The sequence below is a fragment of the Microcaecilia unicolor genome, chromosome 12, assembly GCF_901765095.1.
Source record: "Microcaecilia unicolor chromosome 12, aMicUni1.1, whole genome shotgun sequence".
NCBI lineage: Eukaryota > Metazoa > Chordata > Amphibia > Gymnophiona > Siphonopidae > Microcaecilia > Microcaecilia unicolor.
In genome coordinates this window covers 68006288-68022587 of record NC_044042.1, presented here as the reverse complement: position 1 = coordinate 68022587, position 16300 = coordinate 68006288, and the positions used below count along the sequence as shown (strand labels likewise).

The 16300-nt window shown below is 50.3% G+C and overlaps 1 protein-coding gene across 1 annotated transcript in view; it reads left to right on the top strand.

Moving 5' to 3' along the window:
* PIP4K2B (phosphatidylinositol-5-phosphate 4-kinase type 2 beta) overlaps window positions 1-16300 on the top strand; it is an 84988-nt gene that overhangs the window by 50367 nt on the left and 18321 nt on the right. The gene's annotated exons all lie outside the window — the stretch shown is intronic.

Sequence of the window (16300 nt, the reverse complement as noted above, 5' to 3'; positions counted from 1 at the left end):
CGTGGCAATGGCGTCGGAGGGCGAGGGCGCAAAGGGTCGCTCCCCGGATCGCTGGAGCGCTTCTAGAGGGGATGCGGGGGTTTTACAACCTGATTCGCCCTTGATGGGTGATAGTTTAGTGACCGATGAATGTCCCGGTCGTTCCTCCGGCGTGGCGGTTTTTTCCCGCCATAAACGCCCATCCCCCGCTCCTCGCCTCCGCCATCTTGGCCGGCCACGCGGCTCGGACGGCTTCTTCGGGGCCGCCCTTGAGGTTGGAGACATTAATGCCATGAACGCCCTTAATTTGGGCGACGGCACAAAAGCGGCTAAAGTTAAGCGCCGTTCTTCCCGCGCGGCTCCTTCACGGAGTTTCGCGCCGGACGCCATTTTGGATGCGCAGCATGTCTCTCCCCCGCTATTGCGAGCGCCGGTTGAGAGTGCGTCTAGGGCTGTTGCCCAGGCTGCGGAAGTGCACAGTCTGGGGGGTTTCTCCCCCGAGTTTGTTTTGCTGCTGCATCAGGCTTTCCTCATGCAAAACGCTGCCCCTGCTCCCTCTTCTGATAAAGAGGTTGAGGTTCCCAGAGGTAAACGCCCTCGGGTTGATTTCCAGGCCTTGGAGGACTTTGTCTCCTCCGATGTAGATGAGGGCAGCGTGTCTGAGGTCTCCCAACGATCCTTTGCGGATTCCTTGGAGGAGATAGATCCCCGCTCGGATGGAGCGGATGACCCCTCTGCAGCGCGGCTTTTTAGCCCAGAGGATTTGCCCAACCTGTTGTTACAGGCCATGGACACTTTGAAGATTTCCTCTCCGGAGGACGTCTCTCCCTCAGCCCCTGTTGGCTCTGCCATTATGCTGGGGACGAAGCGCCCGCCTAGAACCTTCCACGTGCATGATGCCATGCACACCTTAATTGCGGCTCAATGGGATGTCCCGGTAACGAGCCTTAAAGTGGCTAGGGCTATGTCCCGCCTCTATCCTTTGGCTGTGAGTGAACGTGAGGCCTATCTGTGGCCTACCGTGGATTCTTTAATCACTGCGGTGACTAAGAAAACGGCGTTGCCGGTGGAAGGTGGCACGGCCCTAAAGGACGCCCAAGACAGAAGATTGGAGGCGGCCTTAAGGTCGTCCTTGGAGGCAGCTGCTTTAAGTTTGCAGGCCTCAGTTTGCGGCTCCTATGTGGCCAGGGCGTGCCGGACTATGGTGCAGCGGGCTTCCCCCTCGGATCATTCCTTGAGGGCTGATTGGCCGGCCCTGGAATCGGGCTTAGCCTATTTGGCAGTCTTGCTGTATGATGTCTGGAGAGCCTCAGCTAAAGGCATGGCTCAGACAGTCTCTGCGCGGCGGTGGCTTTGGCTGAAACATTGGTCTGCTGACCACGCCTCTAAATCCCGCCTGGCTAGATTGCCTTTTAAAGGCAAGCTGCTCTTTGGGGTCGAGCTGGACAAAATCGTGACCGATCTCGGCACGTCTAAGGGCAAGAAATTACCAGAGGTCAGGGCTCGGGTTAGTACTCGTCCCGATACCTCCATACCGCCCGGGCAAGTCGGGTTCCTCTGCCCCCTCTTCCTTCAAGAGGAATTTCTCCCCCAAGCAGCATTCCTTTCGCAGAGACCGCCGTCCCGGAGGTGCTCCCTCCGGTCCTCCCCCAGGGTCTCGTACCCAATGACGGGGCCTTGGTCCACGCCCCAGTGCAGATTGGAGGACGGCTGTCCTCGTTTCTGGGCGAGTGGACCACTATAACTTCAGACGCGTGGGTGCTGGAAGTCATCAGAGACGGCTACAAGCTAGAGTTCTGCCAACCCTTAAGAGACGGGTTTGTACTCTCTCCCTGCAAGTCTCCGGTCAAGCTGTGGTAGTGCAGCAGACCTTGGACAACCTGATCCGCCTGGGTGCGGTCGTTCCGGTGCCAAAAAATCAGATTGGCAAGGGACGTTACTCCATTTACTTTGTGGTTCCAAGAAAGGAGGTTCTGTCCGGCCTATCCTCGACCTCAAAGGGGTCAATCGGGCCTGGAAAGTGAGGCACTTTCGCATGGAGACTCTCCGCTTTGTTATAGCGGCAGTGAAGGCAGGAGAGTTCTTGGCTTCCTTTGACATCAAGGAAGCGTACCTGCATATTCCCATCTGGCCTCCTCTCCAACGCTTTCTGCGTTTTACAGTCCTGAGACGACACTTCCAGTTCAGAGCCCTCCCTTTCGGGTTGGCTACTGCTCCGCGGACCTTTTCCAAAGTAATGGGGGTCATAGCGGCCTTCCTGCTAAAGGAAGGAGTACAAGTCCATCCTTATCTGGACGACTGGTTGATCTGAGCCCCCTCTTATGCAGAGTGCGGCAAAGCTATGGACCGGGTAGTTGCTCTTTTGAGCTCCCTGGGATGGATCATCAACTGGAAGAAGAGCCAGCTGCGCCCGGCTCAGTCCCTGGTGTATCTGGGAGTTCGATTCGACACCCAAGTGGGCAGAGTGTTCCTGCCAGACAATCGGATTGTCAAGCTTCAGGCTCAGGTGGACTAGTTCCTAGTAGCCTCTCCTATTCGGGCTTGGGACTACGTGCAGCTGTTGGGCTCTATGACGGCCACGATGGAAGTAGTGCCCTGGGCCAGGGCTCATATGAGACCACTACAGCTATCTCTGCTGCTGCGCTGGACTCCGATGTCGGAGGATTATGCTGTGCGCCTTCCCGTGGACCCAGCAGTGCGCAAGGCGCTGAGCTGGTGGACGCAGACAGACAAGTTGTCTGCAGGATTGCCTCTGGTGACTCCGGAGTGGATTGTCGTCACGACAGACGCCTCTTTGATGGGTTGGGAAGGACAGCGCAGGGGCTCTAGTCTCCTGCAGAGGCAAGTGGTCTATCAACCTCCTGGAACTCAGAGCCATTCGCTTGGTGTTATTGGAGTTCATCCCGGTACTCGTGTTGAAGCCTGTACGGGTCCTGTCGGACAATGCCACGGCTGTGGCCTATATCAACCGCCAGGGAGGTACCAGAGCGCCCCTCTAGCCAAGGAGGCTATGAGTCTTTGCCAGTGGGCGGAAGCGAACCTGGAGCAGCTTTCAGCGGCCCACATTGCCGGAGTCATGAATGTCAAGGCGGACTTTCTCAGTCGCCATACCTTGGAGCCCGGAGAGTGGCAACTATCTGCTCAGGCGTTCTTGGACATCACGAAGCGCTGGGGCCAGCCGAGCCTAGATCTGATGGCGTCATCGGCCAATGGCCAAGTGCCGCGCTTTTTCAGCAGAGGACGGGACCCTCGATCCCTGGGAGTAGATGCTCTTCTCCAGCAGTGGCCGACACAAGAGCTCCTCTATGTGTTCCCGCCCTGGCCCATGTTGGGCAGGGTGCTAGACCGGGTGGCAAAGCATCCCGGCAGGGTAATCCTGGTGGGTCCGGATTGGCCCAGACGTCCCTGGTATGCGGACTTGTTCAGGCTCTCAGTCGACGATCCTCTGCGGCTGTCAGTGGAGCAGGGCCTGTTACATCAGGGTCCCGTGGTGATGGAGGATCCCTCTCCCTTTGGTCTTACGGCCTGGCTATTGAGCGGCAGCGTCTGAGGAAGAAGGGCTTCTCAGACAAGGTCATCGCCACTATGCTGAGAGCGAGGAAGCGCTCTACTTCTACTGCTTACGCCAGGGTTTGGCGTATCTTTGCAGCATGGTATGAAGCAGGCTCACTTTCTCCCTTCACGGCTCCAATTTCTTCAGTGTTGGCGTTTCTGCAAGAAGGTCTGGGGAAAGGCCTGTCGCTCAGTTCCCTTAAAGTCCAGGTAGCGGCTCTGGCTTGCTTCAGGGGCCGCCTGAAGGGTGCTTCCCTGGCTTCGCAGCCAGATGTGGTGCGCTTTCTCAAGGGAGTTAATCACCTGCGCCCTCCTCTGCACTCAGTGGTGCCTGCGTGGAATCTCAACCTGGTGCTAAGAGCATTGCAGAAGCCGCCTTTGGAACCCTTGTCGAGGGCATCTCTGAAAGACCTGACGTTGAAAGCAGTCTTTTTGGTGGCTATCACTTCAGACAGAAGAGTTTCCGAGCTCCAGGCGCTCTCATGTCGAGAGCCTTTTCTGCAGTGCACTGAGGCAGGAGTGACTATTCGCACAGTGCCTTCCTTCCTGCCCAAGATTGGTTCTCGCTTCCATGTGAATCAGCAGCTCTGTCTCCCTTCCTTTCGTAGGGAGGACTACCCAGAGGAGTACTCCGCTCTTGAATATCTGGATGTGAGACGAGTCATCATCAGATACTTGGAAGTGACCAATGATTTCCGGAAATCGGATCATCTGTTTGTCCTGTTTGCAGGTCCTCGTAAGGGTCTGCAGGCTGCTAAGCCTACAGTGGCAAGATGGGTCCAGGAAGCCATTGCAGCGGCTTATGTGGCCGCGGGGAAGGTGCCGCCTATCCAGCTGAAGGCTCACTCCACGAGAGCTCAGGCGGCCTCGATGGCAGAGGCCGGATCCATCTCCTTGGAAGAGATATGCAAGGCGGCAACGTGGGCTTCGGCTCATACATTCTCCAAGCATTACCGTTTGACTGTGGCTGCACGGGCGGAGGCCCGGTTTGGAGCTTCAGTGTTGAGGTCAGGGATTTCTATGTCCCGCCCTGGGTGAGTACTGCTTCGGTACATCCCACCAGTCTATGGATTGATCAGCTTGATGATATGGAAGGTAAAATTATGTATAATCATACCTGATAATTTTCTTTCCATTAATCATAGCTGATCAATCCATAGCCCCTCCCAGATATCTGTACTGTTTATATTCTGGTTGAATTTTAGGTTCAAGTTTAGCCTTCAGTTACTTCAGGAGGACTTCGTGTTCAAGTTCTTCTTTCACTTGGATTATTCAAGAGTTGAGACGACTTTGTGTTACAGTGAGCTGCTGCATTCCTCTCCCCTCCGTTTTACGGGGCTGGATTGAGACATAAATTCTGCCGGCACTCCCTCCCGCTTCGTGCGGCTGTAGGGCAGCTTTGTACCCCTCCCGCTTCGGCGGTGTTAGGGTCAGTCAGCTCCTCCCGCGGTTGCGGTTGCAGGATAAGCCAGATCCCCCCGCATCGGCGGGTGTGGTGTCCCTCCCCCGCTCCGCGGGGATGAGCTGGACGGATTCCCCTCCCCCACTTGTGTGGGGATGAGCTGGGTTAATTCCCCTCCCCCGTTTCGGCGGTGGTGAGCTGGGCAGAGTGTCCCTTCGTGGGTGTAATTCTCTAAGTGCTGAGTCCTGCGGATGGAGCTTTGATATCGACATACTGAGGAGTTTCCGGCAGCACATGACCACATATAGGGAGGCAAAAGTTTGCTCTCTATCTCCACCTGCTGGTAGATGGACACAACCCACCAGTCTATGGATTGATCAGCTATGATTAATGGAAAGAAAATTATCAGGTATGATTATACATAATTTTACCTTACGAAGTAACAGTATTTCAAAACGATTCTGCCCTCGAAAGGAATCTGGAAGATCTAAGATTAATTGTTCAACTGTTCCCCGGGCCTTAATACCCAATCTCCTTTCCCAAAAGCCACGAACCTGAGTCCAAAATCTTTTCACTAGGGGGCAGCTCCAAAACATATGTAGTAATGTACCTGGACTCGTTCCGCATTTGAGACAATTTGGACTACGATCCCCTCCCATGTGTGCTAATTGTGTCGCTGCCACATACCCTCTGTGGATACATCGATATGCACATTCTCTCAAACGAGCATCTGTTACCAACAGGGGTATGCGCGCCACTACCCTCGGCACATCCCATGTCACCAATTCAAAGCCCAATTCTCTTTCCCACGCTCGTCTCAGCGGCCCATAATCTCTAGGGGGTTGCCATCTAGTTAATGCCTTACAAAGCAAGGAGACAGTAATTTCGCCCTCGCCCAATGAGTGAAAAAAATCTCGTAACTTACCCCCCACTTGCCCGGTCAAAGAGGCTTCCGGCAATGACGCCACATAATGTTGTATTTGCCTTATAGCAAATCTGTTGCCCCAAGAATCCCCCACCCTGCTCAACAAGTCTCCAGCTGATAGGGGCCGCCCATCTCCATCCAGCAGATCAGCCAAGCATATAATTCCTCGACTCGCCCAGTCAACAAAATATCGACTCGACATCCCAGGTAAGAACTCACAGTTCCCACATATTGTAAGCTGGTCTGACACTGTTGGGTCTCCCCCTAGCTGGCGCACAAGTTTCCTCCACACCTCTCTTAGCGGACGCACCAACACGCTCTTACGTAATCCCTCTGGTATGTTACCTATTTTGTGATGTAGCAATGAGAAAAGTCGATAAGGTTCCAAATATGCCGTTTCCAATTCAATAGGGGTGTAACGTTGAGTCTCTAGAAACCAGTCTCCCAAATGACGTAACTGGCATGCCTGATTATATAGCGCTAAGTCCGGCATTCCCACCCCACCTTGTCTCCAGTTACCGACCAAGCAAGAAAACCGAACTCTTGGTTTCCTACCCTTCCAACAAAACTTAGATGCTAGTGCATAAAAGCTCTGTAGGTCCTTCCGACATAACCAGATTGGTATTGCCTGCAAGACATAAAGCCACTTAGGGAACAGTACCATCTTTATCAGATTAATTCTACCCAACAACGATAGCGGTAAATCCATCCAGCCTTGTAGCACATTCCGGGTCTCCTTCAGCAGCCAAGTAGTATTGAGATCATATAAACGAGAGGTGTCCATAGGCAGCAGAAATCCTAAGTATTTAAAAGAGTTTTGCGCCTGTCTCAGAGGAAATTCGCCCCTCCATTCTCTCCATATCTCCTCTGAGGAGGCTAGGGCTTCCGACTTCTCACAATTCAACCGAAACCCCGCGTAGTCTCCATATTCTGAAAAGATTTCTAGCAGTGCCTCCAACGAATCCTGCGGATTCGTCAGATGAACCAAAATATCATCGGCGAACGCAGCCACCTTAAACACCTCCCTCCCTATCCTCGTGCCAACTATAGCCGGCTGCTCCATTATATCTCTCAATAAAGGGTCTAGCGTTAGCACGAACAATAGAGGTGATAGAGGGCAGCCCTGTCGCGTTCCCCTGCCTATGTCAAAGTCTGATGTTACAAGCCCATTAACCGAGATGCGGGCCCTCGGGTTCGAATATAATGCTTTTATCCCTGAGAAAAATCTACCCGAAAATCCATATTTCCGAAGGACCGCATATAAGAAGTCCCAGTGAACCCGATCAAAAGCTTTTTCCGCATCAAAGCTTATTAGTAAAGATTTTTTATTCCCTCTACTGCTAGCTTCTAAAGAGGTCAGGACTTTACGGATGCTTTTAGCAATTGTTCGACCCTTTACAAACCCTGCTTGGGAATCATGTATTAATTTTGGTAAAATTTTTGCTAGTCTATTTGCCATGATCTTAGCCAACAGCTTAACCTCAAAATTTAAGAGCGAAATCGGCCGATATGATGCTGCCGATTCTGGGTCTTTCCCTTTCTTAGGGATTACAATAATACATGCGGTGTTTAAATCAGAGGGCACCTGCTCCTGCTCTACCAAGGTATTGAACATTAAGGTTAAGGGCTCTATTATCTCTTCCCCCATTAGTTTGTAAAATTCCGCTCTATAACCGTCCACCCCGGGAGCTTTAAACAATTGACTTTGATTAATGGCCAACGACACCTCCTCTGTCATAATTGGGTTATTAAGCCTCTGCTCATCTTGCGTAGATAGACTTGGTAACTTTAACTGTTCCAAATATGAGTCTCCCGACAGACCTTCATCCGGTGGGCTCTCATATAACCTTCTATAATAGTTATAAAGAATCTCGCTAATTCCTTGATCTGTGGAAATTCGTCTATCATGCTCGTTTTTCATGATTAATATCCTAGTTTTCCCTTGCTTGGCCGCAATTAGCCGTGCCATCAAACGCCCCCCTTTGTTGCCATACTTATAAAGCTGATATTTATAATAATTTTGAGCTTTCACAGCTTTTTGGTGAAGGAGTTCATTTAACGCTGTCTGCAAGGATAGTAAATGTTGTTTACTCTCTAGGGAGGGTTGCCGACCATATCTCCTCCTCGCCTTGCACACTAATTGGCTCAATCGCAGTATTTCCTGAAGCCGGGCTTTACGTTTATGGGCCATATAGCTTATTATTTCACCCCGAAACACCGCTTTAGCCGTCTCCCAGTAGAGGATTGGGCGCTCAGCATGCGGCTCATTATGTATCTTATAATCTCTCCAGCTGCGAAGCATAGAGGCCTTAAAAGCTGGGTCTCGATAGAGCTCCACAGGGAATGTCCATCTGCCATTTCCTCCCTGTAGCTGCTTAGGCAACCAGCGCATTTCCACCCATGCATGATCTGAGATTACGGTGGCACCTATAACAGCACCTGACACTGATCCAAAAAGCTGCTCCGAAATCAACAAATAGTCAATTCTTGCTTGCGTGCCATGCGCTCTAGACAGATGTGTGTAGTCCCTCCCTTGCGGATCGAGAGTCCTCCAAACATCCACCAGCCCTAGCTGTCGACAGAGATTGGGCAGCCCCCGATTCTCCTGTCCAGGAACATGCCTCCGGGGCCCAGTACAATCCATCAAAGGGTCCATTACTGTATTGAAATCCCCTCCTAGTATTATGGGTAGAGGATGCTGTCGTAGCAATTTTATTGTAATCATCTTGTAAAACCTCTTATCATATTGGTTTGGGGCATATATATTCCCAAACAGCACTGGCTGACGGTTTATAGTAACCTCACAGACCAAAAATCTCCCACCCGGGTCAGTGTATCTAATATCCAATTTATCTACAATCCCCTTTCTAAACAGGATGGCAACCCCTCCTTTCTTCCCCCGAGCCGCTGCAGAGACGCACTCCCCCACCCACCAAGTGCGCAACTTCGCATGTTCTACTTCTGATAAGTGGGTTTCTTGCAATAGGGCTATATCTACTTTGTGCCGTTGTAAGTGTTGTAAGATTTTGAAGCGTTTAATGGGGGATGTAATCCCTCCTACATTCCATGTAACAACCTTCAGGGGACCTCACTTCTATTTGATACCATTCTTTGCGGTTTATACCATTCTTGCTTTGAAGAGGGGCGTCCCAGCCACCACCCCCCTCCTTTTTCCAATGTGCTCCATATACTTCCCTTCCAAACTTTTATGGGATGTATCCTCCAGGCTTCTGCGTCTCTCTTCCCCCTAACCCCCCCCCCCCCCTCAGCCCAACAACCCCCCTCCCCCCCAACTAACCCTAACCCCCCTTGAAAATTCCCCCAGCCCCAAAATGGGACCATCACGTTTAACGTCCCTTACCCCCCCACCCTCTTGTAAACCAACCCCCCTCAAATCTTTATAACCACAACATAAAATTATTGCAGATTGCATCAAAACCTCTGCACATTAGCGATTTATACACATCAACATCAACATTTCCACCATTAAGTCCTTCACCTTCCTTCACTGTTTTGCTGAGCTGTAACCATCTCCTCCAGAATCCTTGGAAATCCGGCAGCCCAGCCAAGTATGTGTTTCCAGCTGACCTCAAACAATTTGAACAGTAGGTGTCCCCACGGATCCCCAAGGAGACACCTTATATGCTCAGCTGCCTCGTCTCCATACCAGTTCCCACAGTTAACAGGCACACTCCACCACTGAGACAATTAACAGTGATCCGGAATCTTAAATTAGCAATTTGTAATCCATGTTTGCTAGGGCTACAGAGCCATCTTCATCACATCCACCATATTCCACACCACATGTCCTTCTTGCGGTCAGCGCTCCTCAACGGATCTCAGAAAGGCCTGCGCTTTTTCCACAGAGGTGTAGATTGTTGTCTCCGCCTGATAAGTGACCCGCAGTTTCGCAGGATATTGCAAGGCAAATCGGATCTTCCTTTCAAATAATTTCGTGCAAATCGGGGAGAACTTCCTCCTTTGCATCGCTACTGCCGCCGAGTAATCCTGGAAACATAAAACTTTCTTGTTCTCGTAGCGCAGTTCTTGATCTTTCCTTAGAGCCTGCAGTATAGCCTCTTTATATGCAGAGTTTAGTAGTCGATATATCACCACTCGTGGCTTCGCGTTATCTGATTGCCTGGGTCCCACCCGGTGCGCCCTTTCCACCCGGAGGGTTCCCAGGTCTGTAGGCAGTTGTAGCTGTTCTGATAGCCAGGATTCTAGGAAGACTCTCAAGTTAGTAGTTTCTAACGCCTCCGGCAGCCCCACGAATCTCAAATTATTTCTACGAGATCTATTTTCAAGATCCTCTAACTTCTCTTCATAGGCCTCTAATTGGGTTTTCAGTTTCACGTTTTCCTCCTCCATTTTCAAATCTTTGTCCTCCAGGGCCCCCGGGCGTTGCTGGAACTCCGCCAAATCTTTATTAAGTTGCCCCAAGTTTTCCTGGACCAGATCTAATTTGTTATCGATAGGTCCCAGGCGCCTATCCAGCAGCGGCTCCATGGCGCTCGTCACCTCCGCTACCACCTCCGCCACCCACGCCGAGCTCACCGTGTGCACGGGCGGGCTCGGCGGGGCCGCCATTTTGTCCTCGCCACCTCGCGTCTTGTCTTTGGCGCTACGGACACTTTTCGCTGCCATAATGAATGTTTGAATCGCTCAAATGCTGCACCTTGACTTCCGATTCTGAATCTGCAAAGTTTGGGGGTTCGCTGCCGATTAATTCACCCGATTTTGAGGGCTTAGCGGGTAAGCTGGCAGGAGCGGGAGATTCAGCAACCGCTCCTGATCATGACGTCACGTCCCTTAATGATTTTAAGTTCCAAATCCAATAGGTGAACTCTGGACCTATGTAGTTCCTCTTGCTGCCTGGTCGTGGCCTGACCTTGTTTAACTAAGGTTTCTAGATGTTGTATTGTTTGTCTATAAGCTGTTTCTTTCTCCCTATGGTCTTTCCCTAAATATGCTTGCAATGCTATTACTTTCCCTCTAATCACCGCCTTTAAGCTTTCCCAAAGTATCTCTGGTGTAATTCCCGGTGTGTCATTAAACTGTAAAAACTCCCCAATTTCTTTTCCAATTCTTTGTACATTTTGTGGGTCATCCAATAACCCATCAGGGAATTGCCAATTTCTGGATCTTGTACTCCTTGGGAATCCCCTCAGGGCTATAGCTATCGGAGCATGATCCGACCAGGTCCGCGTGTAAATCTCTGTAGATTCTGCCTGGGTAACTATGCCTGCACTTCCCATCCACATATCTATTCTCGAATATGTATCATGTGGAGCAGAATAGCACGTGTAGTCTCTCTCGCCCATGTGCATTACCCGCCAAATGTCCACCAGCCCCCAGTGATTCAGGAATTGGAGTAGTTTATCTCGCTCTGGCTGAGCATATCCAGCCACTCCAGTCGAGTTATCCAACGCGGGCTCTATGGTCAGATTGAAATCTCCACCTATCAATATCTCTCCCCGTACACAGCGCCCGAGCTGATTGCCAAGAGCAGCATAGAAATCTCCCTGGGATTGATTGGGGGCATATATATTAACTAGGGTATAAGACTGCCCCCCAATGGACAATACCACTATCACAAATCTACCCCAGGATCCCTTTTTACCTCCTGTATTACCCCGCTATGGCTTTGCCTAAAAAGGATCCCCACTCCTGCTGTTTTATTTTGTTGTCGATTCGAAGCTAAATATTGGTGTGGCTATCCCTGATTATATAATAAGTGTTCATGTCTGGGCAGCAGATGTGTCTCTTGTACAAACAGTAAATCCGCTCCCACTCTCTTTGCCTCCCTGAATAACCTCTTACGTTTTATGGGGGTATTAAGGCCCCTTGCATTGAGGGACAAACAGGTTAGTTCTATCATGGGGGTTTACAATCAACCTTCCTATGCAGCTTCCTGAGCCTCTGCCTCCAACACCTATATAAAAGAGGAAACCCCTTCTGAGATACCCTTTTTCCCCACTCCCCCCACATCCCCCCTCCTCCCCCCCTATCTAACTGATGGGTCAACTTTATCCCACCTCTGTGGATAGAGAACGGTGACCAACCACATGCCAACCAATGCACACAGCTTCCCCATATATTCATATATAACCATATTCCCTTCGCATCCTTACCCACCCGCTCCAAAACAACTTCCAATTCTTATATATTACCACTGCATCAGTCCCAATATTCAAGTCATACTGTTCTGCGAGGGTGCCAGTTTCTTGTCTGATTGCTGTCTAGTGAGGCGCCCTTTGCCTCTCGCCACTCTTGTCCAGCGCTGTCGGGCCGGCCGAGATGTCAAATCCAGACTGCTGTGTTCTTCAGTACCCCCCACTGGGGCCTCCACCTCCGGCCATGTGGCGCGTGCTTCCTCCATATTTAAAATCCGGTTCCATTTTCCTTCTTGATTGTAGGCCAGGGCGAATGGATGCTGTCATCTGTATACGATTCCTTTGTCCCGCAGGTATCTGGTGAAATTCTTCATCTCTGTTCTTCGTTTTAGTGTGGCCGGGGCCAGATCTTGATAGAGTTCAATAGAGAACGTATCCCATTGCAGAGCTTCCTTCTTGCGCGCTTTGCGGAATATCGCTTCTTTTACCTTATAATCTGAGAAGCAGGCAATAATGTCTCTTGGTGTATTGGCTCTTATTCTCGCCATTACTCTATGAGCCCGAGCCACTTTAATTGATTCAGGGACCACTTCTTGTCCGTCCTCAGACAGCAACATGCTCGCGATTTGCTGCGTGACCTTTTCACAGTCCAGATATTCTGCTTGTTCTGGAACCCCTCGAATGCGGATGTTCGATTTCCTTCCCCGATTTTCTAGATCTTCAATCTTTTCCTCCAGCGATCTACATATCGCTTGCTGTTCTTTCAGTGTCTGTTCTACCGTGTTCATGGCCTCCTGTTGGCCCTCCACGTGTTCATCCAGATCTTCCACCCGTCGGCCCAGCTCTGTAACCTCTCCGCGGAGGTCCGCTGCTAAAGTAGCAAAATCCTCACGAACTCCTTTTATATCGGAGCGGATCACATCCAGGAGAGCCCAAAAGTCTTTGGCAGATAGTTCTCTTTCCTCAGTATTCTCACCGGGTGGAGCAGAGTCCCCGACGGTAGCTGTTTTTCCCCGCTCTTCAACCGGCGCCATCTTGTCCGCGCTCTGATGCGGTACATATGTAAAGTCTTTTTGCGACTTGCGGGACCCTGCCGCTTCTCTTCCAGACATCTCTGCCCGCAGTAGGTCTTCCGCTACAATTATTTGAGTTTTCTTCTCGTTTTATTCGTTTCCAGCGGTTATATATGATGAAGCTTCTAGGCTGGCATGCGGAGCTATTCTCTCACACCGCCATTGCTCAGCGTGACGTCACCCCTCTCGTGTGTCCCTGCTTTCTGAGGTGTGCCACAACTACAGCAAGGCACTTGGTGAACACTCTGGTTGCCAACAATGGGGCCAAATGGCAACACCTTGTACTAATAGTATTGATTCATAAATTTGAATCTGGGCAACTTCCAGTGCTTGGGATGGCTAGGGAACTGGGTGCAAGTGTCTCTGGAGGCCCAGGGAGTCTAGACAATCGCTGGGTTCAAGAAGTGGAAGAATAGTAGTGAGAGTAGTCATTTGGAACTTTTGTTTCTTGAGGTGATTATTGAGAGATCAAAGATTGAGAATGGGATGGAGGACCCCCATCTTTTTTGGAATGAGGAGGAAGTTGGAGTAAAACCCTGCTGCTTTCTGATGGAAGGGTACTTCTGTACAGCAGTGCTATGCAGGAGGGTAGTGCGCTCTGCAGCCAGTATGGGAATGTGCTGAGGAGGGGGTCTTTGAGAGTGGTGGAGACAGTTGAGGAGCAGTTGATAGCTGAAGTTGTTGGTACCCCATAAGATGATACCTAGGACCCACTGTTCTAATGATATTGCTAGCCAGGCTGGAACAAAGTGATTGAGCTTCCCCACTACAGGCAATGTGTCAGAAACTAGGGTTGGTCTTGAGGGTGGAAGTTAATGTATTGTTTGCATTTTTTTGGCATCTGCTTTTCAGCATACGGCTGGTAGCCTTGCCATTGTTGGGCTGGTCTAGTATAAGGTATAAACGTCTTCAAGGATAGAACCGGTTGAACTGTTGATAAGGTTTCTGATAAGTGGTGGTAGAGGTTTGTGTATCAAGTGTGTTGTTCTGGAGGCTGGGTGGATAGCTCATGCATAGTGGAGCAATTGTCTTTAATTTGAGTTACAATATCATCGACTTTCTTTTCAAAGAGGCTGTCACCGAGACAGGGAGCATCAGTTGGTCAATCACTTAACTGGTTCCTGAGGTCAGAAGCTTTGAGCCATGCTGAGGTGTCGTCATCGTAGATGGAAGGCATATAAGATAAGTAGAATCCTGTAAGGCCATTTGGAGTTGTGAAATGTTTTCTATATGATCAGGAGCTGTGGAGGCTTTGGCTTCCTCTAGCTGTTGCAGAATGGAGTGTTGATTAATGCAGGATTGTGGTGAGCCTTTGTTTTGAAGGTGAGCATGACTCCCTGGTAGATCTTTCTGCCAATAGTCTAATAATCTGGGTCTCCTGCCTGGAGGGACATTGAACTACTGTGTCTTTTTATTAATTTACCAAAATAGCAAACAGACTGTACCATCAGGAAAAGAACTACTGTGTCATTTTGTTTGTTGACTTTGAGACCATGGAGTGATGGGAAATATGAGAACGGTCATGGCATGGAGTTTTCTGCACCTTTGTATTTGAGGTCAAGATACCTAGAGGCGGGCAGAATCAAATAGGGCGTTTGCCAGTTGGTGAGCTGGAGATGCAAAATTGAAGTTCTGAGAGGGCAAGGACTTCTTTGTTGGGTGCCCTGCAGGATTTAAGAATGGTGAGGAAGTCTCTTGTTCCTGGTTTCCAGATTGGAGTTAAGACCCCGTAAGTTAGAGTTTTTGCAACAAGCAAAGATACAAGTAGCCCTCTGTTTACGTAGGTGCTAGCTGATTAGCTGATGGACTGGTAGGCATTGCTTCCAGAGTGGGAGTATTCTGTTTATCAGATTGAAGTGTCCTCCTTAGGATCAAAATATATGGACTCTGGGTAAACTGAGGGGTAGGGCTCCCACTGGGTCTGAGAGATTAGGGGGGGGGGGAAGTTACCCTAGATAGATCATAAGTACATAAGCACTGCCACGCTGGGAAAAGACCAAAGGTCCATCAAGCCCAGCACTCCATCTCTGACAGCGGCTAATCCAGGCCCCATGAACCTGGCAAAATCCCAAAATTTAATAACGATCAATGGACTTTTCCTTCAGGAATCTGTCCAGACTCCCTTTAAACTCAGCAAGGCCAGCTGCCGTCACTACCTTCTCCAGCAATGAGTTCCAGAGTCTAACCACGCACTGAGTAAAGAAAAACTTTCTCCAATTTGTTTTAAACCTACCACATTCTAATTTCATCTTGTGTCCCCTAGTTCTATTATTGATAGAAAGCGTAAACAAACGCTTCACATCTGTCCGCTCTACCCCACTCAAAATTTTGTAGACCTCTATCATATCACCCCTCAGCCGCCTTTTCTCCAGGCTAAAGAGTCCTAGCCTTCTTAACCTCTCCTCATAAGGTAGTCGTCCCATCCCTTTTATGGAACCCGGGAGGATGCTGGGGTGTGCATTGACTGAGAGGAAAGGTGTCCTACCAATGTTTATGGCATGGTGTGGAGCCACTGGTGAGGCCACGAAGGAGGGAATGTTGTGGCCATGAGGAGGGGGTTTTGTCGGGTGGTGGTGGGTGAGAGATGGAAGCTTGGGACTACTGGAGTAATGCTGTGCTGTCCTATCCTGTATGAACAGGATGCCTGTTCTTGTGACAGGGGAAGAGGAACCTCTGGAGTGAGGAAAGGCATGGAGGAGGAGAGGCACACCTTGACGAGAGGGACTTCGTCCCAGGGGGGATGTGGGGGAGGATGAAAGAGGGCATTTGCTCTTCAGAGTGAATAGGTGGTGTGAGGCTCAGGAGGCTGTCTGATCAGTGTGTTTTGAGGGGGTTTTTTTTTTTTTTTTTTTTTAACTGCCTTACCTGTAGTGCAGTCAGTGGTCTTTGCACCTTGACTGGACAGGGAATGAGTTGAGGCCGGGCCTTTAGCACCTCTGGTTGAAGATGCCTCACCACTTTTTGTCAGTGCTGGTTGTGGGAGGTGTGGTGCTCGCCTTATGTACCACATGGCTGCCAATGGTCTCTGGCACTTAGTGTTGACAGCAACAGTGTGGGGATGAAGCAACAGTCAGAAACCTGTTGGCCATGCCACCCCCATGAAGAGCTGCAGGCCACCAACACGGGTACTGCATGTGGGAGGGTGGGGGGAGCTGTTGAATACAGTCCTGTTGCTCACCTCCCCCAGCAGTGCTGAGACTGGGGGGGGGGGGGGGGGGGGGGGGGGTGGAGGTTGAATGCGATATGGACGGAG